Genomic DNA, 14,733 nt, shown 5'->3' on the forward strand with positions numbered 1-14,733 from the left:
TCCCAATCATTTCTCCCTCCAAACTTCTTTCTTGGGAAGGCCTTCTTTCTTCTTATGAATTTTTTTAACTTCCTTACTATTAAGGCCAAGTCTTCATCTTCACTTCCCTCTTCACTTCCACTGCTTTCTTCTTCACAATTATTTGAAATGGCCTTGAGGGCGATTGTCTTCTTCTTTGGCACATCTTCTTCATGTTGCTTCATTGTGAGCTCATGCGTCATCAATGAGCCCAATAGTTCTTCAAGTGCCAAGGTGTTGAGGTCTTTGGCTTCTACAATCGCCGTGACCTTTGCTTCCCAAGTCTTTAGCAAGGACCTGAGAATTTTTCTCACAAGTTCTGAATTAGTATAAGATTTACCCAAATTCTTTAGACCATTAATTATATCAGTGAAACGTGTGAACATGCATGAAATAGTTTCGTTGGGTTCCATCTTAAATAATTCATATTTGTGAACTAGAATGTTCACTTTAGACTCCTTGACTTGATTAGTACCCTCGTGGGTAACTTCAAGCCTATCCCATATTTTCTTGGCGGAACTACAGGTGGAGACTTTATTAAACTCATTTACATCTAGAGCACAATACAATGTATTCATGGCTCTAGCATTGAGTTGAACCATCTTGCTATCATTCTCATCCCAATCCTCCTCAGGCTTGGGAACCTGAATGCCATTAACTATGTGAGATGGTTCGTGTGGTTCTTTGATTATAGTCCTCCACAAGGCATAATCTTGTGCTTGAACAAAAATTCTCATTCTAGTTTTCTAATAGAAATAATTTGTCCCATTGAAAAGTGGAGGTCTATTGGTAGCCTGCCCTTCAGTAGGAACATTGTTGAAGGGTGTTGCCATCTTGATCTTTGGCAGAGACGGTTAGGTCTTCAAGAATACACAGAGCACCTGCTCTGATACCACTTGTTGCCCAGAGATGGTCACCCAAGAGGGGGGTGAATTAGGTGTCTTAAAATTTTTAGTCTAATTAAACAATACACCCAAGTGTAGGTGCAAGAATAAAAAATAAAGCGGTAAGCACAATCAATCGCAAACACAGAGGTTTATAGTGGTTCGGAGCTTCCACTGCTCCTACATCCACTCTCCAAACACCTTTGGAAATTTTCCACTATAATCGACGATTACAGTCCGGTAGTTTTTCGAGTGAACTACCCAACTCGTTGTTTTAACCCGGGCTAACAACGAACCCTACAATCTCCCAATTTAAACTAGGCTTGGGACGCCTAACCCTTGTTCTAAGTCCCTTGACTGGAACAAGCACAATGTTTAAGAGTTTTACAAGAATTTAAAAGCTTCTATGAAAGCAAATAAATCAATAAAGAACAACAAAACCGGAAGAACCCTTTTTGCCGTTGGAAGCTTGAATGATGGTGGTTCTTCCGATGCAGATCACGTCGGCTTGAATGCGAGCTTTGATTGCCGAGTGGGAGTGAGTAGATGAGCACGAAATCAGATGAAGAAGGCTTGAATGCACTTGATTTCTCCTCTTGAAAGCGCCAACTCCCTTGAAACTCTCTCTCTTTCTTCTCTCTTGAATGCTTTAGTGTTGGGTTGGTGAAAAGTGTTTTTCATGCACTTAAAAACTCCTATTTATACTTTTGCAAGCAATAGAACCGTTAGAAACAAAAATAGAGCCGTTAGGATTTCAAACAAAACCTGCAAAAATGTGTCAGTCGCGTCCCAGGCATTCCGGAGACGTCTCCGCTTGAACGAGAGACGTCTCGGCTGTATAAAAGTCGACAATGTCGGAGTCGACTCGGCGCTTTCTGGGGACGACTCCGAAGAAGAACAGCCCGATTTCTTGTTTTTCTATTTTTCTGAAAGAGCCGGCTCGCATGCCTCGGGGGACGTCTCGGGATTTTTGTGCTTTATGCGTGGGGACGACTCTGCGACGTCGGAGACGGCTCCGACGTTTTCTCAACGAAAAATGGGTCCTCTGGAATCCCTGAGAGAGTCGGCTCCGCGTCCTTTGGAGACGACTCGCGCGCATCCCTTGAAATCGGTCTTTCTGCCGTCTCTGAGAGAGTCGACTCTGGAAAGCCAGGAGTCGACTCCGACCCTGCGAGACGCCTCGGCAGGTGCTGGGGACGTCTCCAGACGTCCCTGCTTCTTCTCTGCGTGCCGGAGACGTCTCTGGAACAAGCCGGAGACGTCTCGGCTGCCCCTGATCCGTTTTCTTCATCTCAAAAATCTTCAATAAATCCACCGAAAAATACGGGAACATGCCTTGACAATACTTAACAATATTCTTAGTTAAACACCTGAAATGCTCAAGTAAATTGTCAATATAAAGGAAATTATACTCTAGTGTTTTGTATTCATCAAAATCCATTAAGGGGTCAATATATTATTTACCAAAAAAAATATATATATATATAGGACTTACTTGTGAAGCATATGGTTGATTGCCAGAACTTGTTTAATGGCACCCATTCCAACATACTAACCCCATCCCAAGAGAGAATCTTATTTAAAATTGATTTCTTATAGTTGTTGGTTTCAGAATGTACCAAGGGAAAGCAAAGACAGGCGGACTAGCTGAATTTTATATCGCATAGCACTGCTTGAAACTATGAAGCAGCTACCTAAATATAAACAACATGGAGAAAATATCGACACTCAGCCAAATACAACCGATCACATGGCAAATGAACCTCAGAATTCTAATCAATAATTAACTCTGTTAAGACATTAGACATATAAAGATGTATTGCCCAGGCTGCCGATACACAACTTTTCTTCCAAAGAGCACAAACAATATATAATCAATAATAAATCAATAATGGAAGCTGGAAGCTGAAATCAGAGGCATCTACAGTAAAATTAGAAATATCTATAAACCTGAAATATAATATGTTGCAGGCAAAAATCTTCGGACGGAGGCGGGCCTGAATCGATCGGAACTTGGGGCCGGTCGGTCGACGCCGGAGAGGAGGGAGGAGGAGAAGATCCTCGGGCGGACAAATTAAAGAAGGTAAAAAACCCACGAACACCCAAAGAAGAGGAGGAGGAGAAGAAGGAGAACAAGCGAGACGGTGGGAGAGGAGGGAGGAGGAGAAAACTACCTCAGGCGGAGCGGGTTAGGGTTGGTCAGTCGACGCCGGAGAGGAGGGAGGAGGAGAGGAGGTAGGAGTCGGACGGTCCGCGCCGGAGAGGAGGAAGATGGGGGCTAAGGTAGCGCCGGAGACGAGGAAGATGGGGGGCTAAGGCAGCGCCGGAGAGGAAGAAGATGAGGGTGCTCGGGAGTAGCTAGGGCAAGTATGCGGGCTCGGGGTCGGCCGCTGCGTTTTAAGCGGGCTTCGGCGACGCTTATAAGCATCGTATTAGCGGTTCAAATAACCACGCTTATACGCATCGTCTTAGGATAAAAGAACGACGCGTTAAAGCATCGTTTGGTCTTAGGTCCACAACGACGCTTTTAAGCGTCGTTCATTGCTTCAAATTACCGACGCTCCTAAAAAGCATCGGAAAAATTGGGTGCAGCAACAGAATTTGCCGACGCTTTTTGCTAGCATCGGCAGCTAAGCGTTGGCTTTTTCCTCTTTTATTGTAGTGTCTACATGGTTTTGACATTGGAGTGTTACACCATGATAACTAAAGGCTCTACTCCTCAAAAAATTTTCTACTTCCAAAAGTATTAGTTTTCGAAAACTTCAGAAGTTTTACTACCAACAGCAATTCCAAACAGAATCTAAATAATTGCATGTATGAAAAAATATTTAATGCGTCCAAGATATGAGTTCGCATGTGATCTCCTATGTATTTGTGCGTCAAATAGTCCCATGTAGATAGTTCATCTCTTTCTTTTGTCATGTTTTTACGCTTTGGAAGCATTCTTTCTTCTTCCTATACAAGGTAATATTTTTTTATATATTTTCATGTTCCCTTTAGAAAAAATGATCATGTAAATAAAAGGTATATCTATACAGAATAATTGTACGTGTTTAGTTTTAAGACTGCATGGTTTTCAGCCAACTGGCAGATGGCGAAAGTTAAGCAACGATAACCACCACTTGACCGGTTAACTACCAGTTGGTTACAGTGCTCTCAATTTGACCACGACTTTTTTGCCGAGATGGTCGAAATAGTGTTTGTTTGTACAAAAGCATGATTAAAGCCCATTTTTTGTGCTAGATAACAATTATGCATTATTTCCACTTGGATGGAAATGGTCCTGTCAAATGCATTTCATTGTATATCATTATCCATTGCAGTAATATATAGCCAGGGCTAGGTCATGAAAAGGTATCACTGGGATCAGAACATTGAGCTCATCACCCTCTTCCTGGCCGCGAATTCTTTATTGATTGCCTGAGGGACAGTTCGAAAGCGAAGCAGCAAGAGCACGTACTAATAGATCCAACTTAGAGTAATTATCCCTCTTTCTAACCTCACAAAGGTGACCCATATGTCATATTGGTTCTTGGTAGCCCTTTGGTGGATCCTCTTTCACTTCCTCGCGCTATCTCCCCAACATAAAGATGCAGGGTCATTCCAAATGTTGATGATCTCTCGTAATTAATCTATCATTATTTGTCACTGATCCATGAATACATGATTGCAATATAAAACATAAGAAGTACAAAATAAGAAATATATATAACATAAACATGAGATGCTCAGAATAAGAACATTATTACATGGGTCATCCACAAACTCGCCCCCTATCAACCAAAAAATAAATAAATCTTTACATTCACAAAAAAAAGAGAGAAGAAACAAATACTAAGGATGGATATCGGTGCATACGGCTTAACAGCATCTTGAACCTATCATGGCTTAATTAGAGATGCATGACTTCTTTTTTTTTTTTTTGGGTACAACGGCGACTTATATAGCTCGTGTGTAAGTATAACTAAAAGAATCAAGCGAATGAAAATAATGTAGTGGAGTAGGGATGACAACATCGCCCATCCACAGAACTATATCAGAGTGCTGAGCAACAAACAAGACAACCTAATCAGCAACCATGTTCGCCTCCTGGAATATATGGACTGTCTGGAATAAATATAGGCCCCTCACCAAACCACGAATGTCGCACAACAGCGGATGCCCACTCCCAAAGCGATTTCGACCTCGAATCCAATCTATCATTGTAGAAGAGTCTCTCTCCTACCAAACGCTGTCAGCACCAAGAGTACACTTCGCAAAGGTAATACCCTTCCAAGCTGCTCGAAGCTCTGCCTCAATGGCAGACAAGCGCGAGTGCATCAGCCTCCTACTGCAATAAACTTCGAGTCATGATCTCTGATCACAAAGTCTACTCCACTGCTATCTCCATCAACAGATGCACAACCGTCGAAGTTTACTTTGAGATGGTCAAGAGATAGAAGCTTCTAAGAGATAAGGACGAACTTAGGTGCTACATCAGCAGAGCAGAAGTCTCAAACGTTTCTAGCTATTTTAGATGATAACACAGTAGTAACTATGGTGGCCTCCTTTCCATCATATTTGTCTATGTCAGGCATCTTTCACTTTTTTTGGAAAAAAAACCTCTGAAAAAAGGGTCAATCCCTCCATGTTATTTTTATTTCAGACCCCTTCACTTTCTTCAACTCTTCCTGTAACTTGGCTAGCTGCTCCCCTTGTTCCTTCAACCAATTTTTCATTTCAGTTCTGGGTTTAGGGGAAGGAAGGGGGCTGTGGCGTGTTCAAAAAAAAGGCTGTCGGTCGGGAGAGTCTTCAGCATATTGATTACAATCATCAAAGATCTGAATCGGAGGTGCTTGAGGTGTAGTAGAAGGAGCTGACTTATTGATGGCTCGGTTCGAGGAAGTGTTTTCTCCACAATTGTCCTTGCGGATGTTCTACTACTTTTAAAACGTCTCTGTTCGGCCAACTGTACTCGGTCTCCTATTAATGGGCCACATGCATGTCGCCTGTTAATGGGCTGATAATTCAATAAGTTGTTGGCGGCATTTAATATTTGATATGATTGCATGTCGACCCCAAATAGGCCAAGTCTCAGACGACGACACGTCCCGCTATGCACCGATGCCGTTGTGCATCACCATGGGCCCACACCGCTGGCTGAATCATGGGCTTGGCCCTTACCGCGCCCACAAACCTAACTTCAACTCAACGTGATCGATGTGGTCCGATTGCTTCTCTTGACGATGACTTGACGTAATGTACGGTGTGTCCGTAAACCCATCTCTTTTTTTTTTTTCGCTAAACAAACCCATCTCTTTCATTCACCCGATCTACTCTCTCTCTTCTTTTTGTCTCCTTCCCTTCCCTCCCCTTCCTTTTTTTTTTAAATAAATTTCTCGTTTTATTTTCTTGAACCTATTGCTGCAGGCAGGAGTACAATCAGGTAAATGTCAATTTTTTTACTTTCAAATTTTAATATAAAAAGATAAATGTAAACCAAATTAAAAATCAACTTTAATAGAAGTTAATAAAATACATGCAAGAAGGGGTCTTGCCCTGCTTAGGCATCTAAATTATTCAGCCCAATTCAGCCTTTGTGAGCGAACACTTTTATCTGGCCCATTTTTGAGGTCTGATGTTTCAGACCTCTCCTTCGTCCTGGCCCATCTAGGTCACATGAGAAACGTATACTCTTCCCCCTTTCCTCTAATTCTGGAGGATGTTTGTTCTATTCCCTCTAGGTTACATCGGGAACCTGATTCTGAAGGGAAGAATATGAAAGATCGAATCAATTATATGGGGAAATTGGCCTTAACCAAGCTTCGTTCCTGAACATAATGTATTGAAAGGCAAAAAATTAAAAATAAAAAAAATAGAATGCTTAATGCCACTCTCTTCATCTCAATCGTTATCGACAAACTTAATAAATACCGCGACTGACTGTATGAAAAGTACTTTTGAACGGCTAATTCTTAATTAAGGACAACACTCGAAACCTGTAAAATAAAATTTAAGAACCAAAAAAAAAAAACAGAGCAGTCAAAGATGAGACGTGGTTGGAAATGGGTCCTTGGGCTGGGCCTTGGCCTGCTCTCGCCCAGGAGTGGAGGCGAGTCTCTTAGCCATATCCCTCAGCTGAAACCGGGTATGTTCGCCTTGCAGTAGGCAATTATATCCTCCTCCTTCAAACTCCCCTTCTTTGACCCGAGCTTCAGCGTCAAAAAAGCGCACGGCGTCTCCCCCAAGTGAGGATGCGGCATCGCACCACCGCCGCCTCCAGCACCATCGGATGCCGGTACAGCACGCTCTCCACCTCGACACTACTGATGTTCTCGCCGCTGGAGATGATCATGTCCTTGGCCCGGTCCTTCACCTCCACGTACCCATCGGGGTGCCCTTGTGATCCTTGATCACGTCCATGTCGGCGAGCGTGAGGATACCCTGACGGGCCTTGAGCCGAGCTTTCACCTCCTGCGGCAGCCGGTCCCACTACGGCCGCCACTCGCACACTAGAGTCGTCGCCATCGCCTCCGTCATGCCGTAGGCGTGCAATACATGGAACCCTAGCTTCTCTTTCGAGCAGCGCGACCGAGAGAGGGGCTCCGCCGGCGAGGACCTAGACGGGGCTTGGGATCGGGCGCCGGTCTGCGGGCGGAGAGCATGGAGAAGGATGCTGAAGACACCTGGCGCGCAGCACATGTGGGTGACCCCGTGCGCCTCGATTGAGCCGTAGATGGCAGCAACGGAGAGGTTCCGAATGCACATGTTGATGCCGTCGCGCGCCGCAATGCCTCACGTGACCCCCCAGCCGTTGCAGTGGAACATGGGGAGGGTCCACAGCTAGACGAGCTCCACCAGTGTTAGAAATGTCGGGAGAAGAAGAGGAGAACCAAAAAAAGAAAAAAAAAAACGGGGGAAGTGATTTTATTTCTTTGTTGCTTCTTCGCATATTCGGTACATCTCAGAAGTTATATATACTCATGTACAGACTCTATATATATAAAATATTATAGGTGATATAGATTGCCATGTTATTCCTAAAATTAATCTAACAAGATTATATTAACAAAGAAAACCAATATAGTTTGACACAGAATCACATGGATAAATAAAAATATTATGAGTGATGCAGGTTGTTACGTGATCCTTAGAATTACTCTAACATTCTTCTCAAACTCAAGATAGTACGGTAAGTGTCAACTTGAATTTGGAAATTGAATCACAAATGTACCGAAAAACTGACGTACTAGATAAAGAGTCGGAGGAGTAGCTCAGAAGCTGACATCGCAAATTAAGAATTGACATAACAATATTGATTTGTCTGACTATCATGACAAACTGACATGTCTGTTGATGTGGAGCAACCGAAGGTCGAAGACAAAAAAAAAAGGGGAGATTGAGGACTGGGGTGGCGCCATGCAGATGTACACCTCCATGATCGAGAGCGAGACCGCGCCTAATGAGTTCACCTTTGCCAAGCTTCTGACATTACGGTGTAGCATGCTGCTCCTACATGATCGAGAGCGGGACTGTGCCTACCAAGTTTACCTTCGCCAAGCTTCTAACGGTATGGGGTGCAAGCTGCTCCTGCATGATCGAGAGTAGGACCGCACCTACTGAGTTTACCTTCGTCAAGCTTCTGACGGTATGGTGTAGTGCGCTACTCAACGCTCATCTGTTCCTCTGAGGTTTAGAGCAAGACCGCGCCTACCAAGTTTACCTTCGCTAAGCTTCTGACGGTTCAGTGTGGTGCGCTGCTCCTGCATGATTGAGAGTGGGATTGCGCCTACCAAGGGTGGATGTTAAGACAGTGCTGGTAGTTCAAGATGCTATAACAATAGTGGTAGATCAAGATTTGCTCGTAACGCCAAACAAGCTTGAGAGATAAAAAAAAATAAAGAGAAAAAAAATGAAGGATCTACAAGTGATGATGACCACTAGCTACAACAAAGACGAAAGAGATGATGACAGCAGATTACATGATCGGTTGCTCTGATACTATATTGAAATATCTAAAGAAGAAGAGGCAAATAAAAGAAAACAAGAGAGAAAAAAGTAATTTTATTTCTCTGTTGCTTTCTCACATATTCGGTACATCTCAGGGGTTATCTATACTCGTATACAAACTCCATACATAAAAAATATTATAGGTGATACAGATTGTCATGTGATTCCTAAAATCACTTTAACAAGATTATGTTAACAAAAAAAAACTAATATAAGTTGATACAGAATCACGCTGATAAAGAAAAATATTATGAGTGATGCAAATTATTACGTAATCCTTAAAATTATTCTAACAACTGACACCTGCCACTAGAGGAGGACAGTGAGGCTGCTGAGGAAGGCTTCGCGGTGGTTGTACACCACGCCCTTAGGGCTGCCGTCGCGCTGGACGTGTCATTGAGAGCGATCGCATCCCACTCGTCCTCGAGCTGGTGCGATTCGTCCAGAGGATTGCCACATGCGATGAGCTGCTCGTAGTGTAGCTCCCCAAATTTCGTGCTTACCAAGAAGTAGGGGTGCAAATGGGTTGGGACCGGTCAAGTCTTGAGTGACCCCGACCCAACCCAGTTTCTTATTTGAATTCTAATTTTGGATCCAGGCCCAACCCATTTGAAGATCGAGTTGGATCTACAGCCATGATTTTTGACTCAACAGGTTATTCAGGTCGGGTTAGGTTCAGGTATTAATCCAAACCTAATCCAAAAGATTCGGGCCTAGTTCAGGTCCGAGTCGGGTCCGGGTCGGATCTGAATAACGACTTAGTTACATGGTAAACAAAATTGGTTACGATTAGAAACCTAGTTAGGGTGGCTTGAAGTTTCCTTAATGTCCCATAAATGACAATTTTGGATGGCATGGGGGAACGAATTTCGTAGTGATGGATTGCTCAAAGAAACACTCATAACTAAAAATTAGAAAATAACAAAACTAGGTAGTGCAGTTACGTGAGATATGAAACTGCATGAAAACTACTTTTCTGAAATGTCTCGGTATTTTAAATGCAGGGAAGCTGCGATATCGCAGGGCATTCAGCACAACTGAAGCTGTCGAAGGAGCAAACTGATGAGAGTACAAAAGTGAAATTTTCATATTATCTTAATTAGTATTATAGTTAATTTTTATTAATAAAATTAATTAATTAATGTTTTATTTGTGTTTGAGTGAAATTCATCCAAGAGACCCAGTAACTCTGGATTTGAGCCCAATGCCTGGCAGCCCAAGCTCAATAAATTTTCCAAACATCCACAGCATGGGGGCTTTGAAATTTTCTAATTTCCCAACCGACCATGGAAACGGACTTTTTAATTCCAAGCATCATGGCATCTCATCCAAGGGACCTAAGCTAAACCAGCTCTTCAATTCCAAGCGGCATCTCATCATCTTTCCATTTCCCCTATTTTCTTCCCAGCTCAGCATGGAGCGTGCGACGGAAGAGGAGGAGGCCAGCAGCCATCGGAGGAGAAGAGTCCCAAGCCGAGTCTTCTTAATTTCCCAACGTCAACATCTGGAGCTTCCCAAACGTCTGCAACGTCCCAGCATTCATCTTCCAAACGGATCATTCCACCCTGTGGCTCATCAATTCTCAAATTTCTGCAACGTTCCCAGCTGAAGAGTCTCAAGCGATTCAACTTCATCCCGCATCTCAAGAACATGCTATAAGAGGAGCAGCAGCCGATGGAAAGAAGAGGAGGGGGGGGGGGATTCATTCCTACACGGGAGAAGAAGAGGAGGAGGATCTATCGGCATTATTCCCAGCCGGACGGAACAAACCAGCTAGCCGGACGGATCCATCCAAGTTCGAGCGAGAGAGGGAGGAAGGAGGAAGAGGCCACGGGAGGATCTACCAGCAAAGCTCCCTCTTCCGATCTTTCCTCTTAGCCGTGCGACGAAGGAGGAGAGGCCACGGGAGAAGATTCAAGGAAAACAGAGTGCTCTGTTTCCTTGATAGAAGAAAGATAAAAAAAGGGGTTTATGTTTATTTTATTTATTCTATGCTAATCCCTTTTATAAAATGTTCCCATTTCATATGAGTAGCTAAATCTCCTCTAGCTAAGGCTAGGGAAAAGCCTAGTATTTTCTTCATGTATTTCATTTAATCATCAATGGGATTTTAATGTTTTTGATTTAATTTATGGTGCAGGAAATTTATAGAAATTATTTCAAACTTATATATTTTCTTTGATTTGTTATTTCCCCCGGGTATAACAGATGCTTAGAAATCCCTGTAGTTTAAAATAGAATTACTGTAATGCTGCCCATAAAACTAAATCTATTTAACTGAGATAATAGATGATTTTAGGAAAAACATGATGAAGTGCTAGGCTGAATCCTGATGCCTTAGTTATATTTTGACAATCCGAATATTATTTAGCCTTTAGCTTTTTGTTCACTGTCAAATCCCTGTGGATTCGATCTCGGACTTACCGAGAATATTACTTTGCTACACCCTATACTTGGGGTATCCTACGTTTAATTTCCCTTTTTAAAAGAGCAAGATTAAAATCGTAGCACAAACTTTATTGGAGGCGGGAAGCTTCTGAGCCTTAGCAAATAGCAGCACACGGTTGTGCATCCACTGCTAAATCTTCCTTTAAAATAGATGAATACGCTTCTAGAATTCTGCTTCTTCCTCGTTTTTTTGTTTTACCTCTGATGCATAATAGTAGTTTCGTAATTGTTGTTCTCCGTAAATATGAAGTTCAATACAGTGGAGAAGGATGCATGCAATAATGGATGCAATGATGGGCTGTGTGGATCTGCAGGCCCAAATGGGTAATTCAGATTCAGGTTGGGTCGTTGGGTAAATGAGCCAGAATTGACCCAACAGGTCAAAATTCAGTAAATCAGACTCAACCTGAAAAATGAAACGGATCCAATTTTAGAACCCGACCCGGCTTCACGGGTTCTCTAAAATGGATCGGGTCGGGTCTAACCAGATCGGGTCGGGTCACGGGTCAACCCGACCTGTTTGCAGCCTTACCGGGAAGTAAACTTCATCAATGATGACCACAAAGGGTAGTGGCTTGGTTGGATGGCGCTCGCCGATATCGGCGACCACACGCTTAAGAGCCTCGCGAGCTACCTTGGCGTATTGGTGGTCGATGAAGAAAGCTTTCGCATATGAGCGCACAAGGCACCGATGTTCGGTGGAAGCAGACTTATGAGCGATGCCAAGGTCTTCCATCATCCCTCCGATCTCTGAACATCTCCAAGAATGATGTCGTAAGTACCAAAATTCAATAAGTTGATTAAAATCAAATGGTGCTGCAAGGTATATGATCAAAAAACATTTGATTAAAAAAATCGATTGCTCAAAAAAGAAAACGCAGACGCTGGCTAGCAACTGGGAAAAACTTCTTCAAAAAAAATAAAAAAATCCAAAAACTTCAGAAACAGTATTTATCAATGTAAACAAGCAACCAAAACTTTGAAGGACCACACAGAGAACTCCACTTCAGTATTAGGCTTCTTTCACATAATCACTTCCTATCTTTAGATTTGCTTTCACTTGATCCGACCATGTAGGAAATAACATAGTCAGACCACCAGTTTTTCCACATCTCTGATGTTTTAGTCAAGGGACGAATGAATCTTACAGCATTTCAAATTATCAATTAGTTTTTGGTGTAATGCAGTGTATGACTTTTCCTTCCTCTAAAATGAAGCAGGTCTGCTTATTCCATGTTTAGGAGTAGAAGCCTTTCCTAAGAGAAGCCATAAAGACAACGGCTCTTTAGTGAGAGAAACTCTAGCGTAGAGTAAGAAAAAGCTTTGGTAAAGGTAACGGCTAGTTCCCCGGCGGGTATTGGAGGGGCAGGTGCCGGCCGAGCTTTGCAATAGTAGATGGCGGAGGCTCTCGACGGTCGGGGAAGTGCGAAGGAACTAGTGTGACAACTGGTGAGGCGGCTCGGTTGCTGAGTGGCAGCGGTCGGCAGGCTCGACGTGCCTTGTCGGAGGCCGTGTTGTCTATGGAGGCAGCAGGTTTTTCTAGTACGGCAAACACTGGGATAGAGCGGCAGCTGGGTAAGTCATCTATTTCTTTCCTGGGGAAGGCGGTGGCAAGGGGACCAAGGGTGACAGCCCTGCGCTGCCGAGATAGGGGGTTTGCTTCGGTGCCTGGCCTCGGCCGGGTCCATGGATGACCTCTCTGCCGTCGGATGCCAAGGTGGAAATGCTCTGTCATCGGTTCTCGACAGTGTTGGAGCTACAAGAGGAGCCTATTGAAGCACCGCGCCACGAGTTGGAGGGGCTAACAGTGGTGCTATGGAGTCTCGGACGTCGGGTGCCAGCTGAATAGGTGGCCAAAGATGTCGCCGCCTGTGGTAAATTGGCACGGGGGGTGGAGGCGGTGTTGTTCGCCAACGGCCACCTTGCCCTGTGATTCCGGTCCACGGAGGACAGGGATCAGGCCCTTGCGGAAGGCCTGTGGGTGGTGGGGGGCCAGCTTCTGGCCATCGAGCCGTGGAAGCCAGACTTTATGCCGGGGGTCGCTATCGTGAGGTCGACCATCATGTGGCTTCGGCTATCTCGGTTGCCGCAAAAGTATTGGTTGGCTTCGACCATCTACCAGATTGCATCATGGGCAGGGAAGCCGATAGCCGTTAGTGGGGTCATCGAGCTCTGGCGTACCATGGGCTTTGCCCGGGTGAAGGTGGCGATCAACACCACCGCGCCCCTTCTTCCCGATGTTCGTATTCGGGGGAAGTCTAGGCTAATGTGGCAACCATTTATATACAAGGGGGTGCCGGATCTTTGCTTCCGGTGAGCGAGGATTGGCCACCAAGGTGAGGTGTGCTGGTTCCCGAAGTCGATTCAGGAAGCAGTGATGGGCGACTTAGGCCCAAGGACCGGTGGGCCTGGCTCCGAGTGGGGGGGGGGGGGGTACTTCAGGTGCCAATCTTCGACCCTAATTGGTGGCTAGACGAAACCGACTGTCGCGCATCAAAAAACGCCAGTTGGAGCTGAGGAAGACAGTCAACGTGCCGCCCAAGTCGCCTCGGTGGCCATTTGTGGTGGCTCGACCAAGCTCGACCGAGTCTCCACTAGATGCAGACAATTGGCAGAAGCTGGCGAAGGTGGCTCGCCTCGCCACCCAAGGTCCAGTCGGCGACGGCTGGCAATGGGTCTGGGTCCGAGTCGTAGCAGGACGGACGCCGAGTTGGCTCGGCCTTTGACCAACTTGCAAATCCCCGGCAACGGCGCCAAAAACTTGCTACGCTTTTAATCTTGCTCTTCGTTTTAAAACAAAACTTAAAAGTAGGATACCCCAAGTATAGGGTGTAGCGAAGTAATATTCTCGGTGAGTCCGAGATCGTATCCACAGGGATTTGACTATGAACAAAAAAACTAAAGGCTAATTTATATTCAGCTTGGGATAACTAAGGCATAAGGATTCAGCCTAGCACTTAATCATGCTTTCCTTAAAATCATCTATTAATCATAATAAACTAGATTTAGTTTTATGGGCAGCATTACAGTAATTCTATTTTAAACTACAGGAATTTCTAAGCATCTGTTATACCCGGGGGAAATAACAAATCAAAGAAAATATATAAGTTTGAAATAATTTCTATCAAATCTACTGCACCATAAATCAAATCTAAAACATTAAAATTCAATTGATGATTTAAAGGAAATACATGAAGAAAATGCTAGGCTTTTTCCTAGCCTTAGCTAAAAGAGATTTAGCTATCCATATGAGATGCAAGCAATTTTATAAAAGGGATTAGCATAGAATAAATAAAATAAAACATAAATCCCCTTTTTTTTTCTTTGTTTGGTTCAGAAACAGGGCACCCTGTTTTCTTTCCGTGGCCTCTTCTCCTCTCTCGCTCGGCTGGAA

The 14,733-nt window shown here is 44.0% G+C and overlaps 1 pseudogene; it reads right to left on the reverse strand.

Annotated features, from left to right (window-relative positions):
* Positions 1–6,507: 6,507 nt before the first annotated feature.
* LOC103696752 (trans-cinnamate:CoA ligase, peroxisomal pseudogene) lies at positions 6,508–8,477 on the reverse strand (annotated as a pseudogene).
* Between the last annotated feature and the right edge of the window lie 6,256 nt (positions 8,478–14,733).

The sequence above is a fragment of the Phoenix dactylifera genome, chromosome 1 (genome assembly GCF_051530095.1).
Source record: "Phoenix dactylifera cultivar Ajwa chromosome 1, Ajwa_hap1_PhDact_Kaust_v1.1, whole genome shotgun sequence".
Taxonomy (NCBI): Eukaryota; Viridiplantae; Streptophyta; class Magnoliopsida; order Arecales; family Arecaceae; genus Phoenix; species Phoenix dactylifera.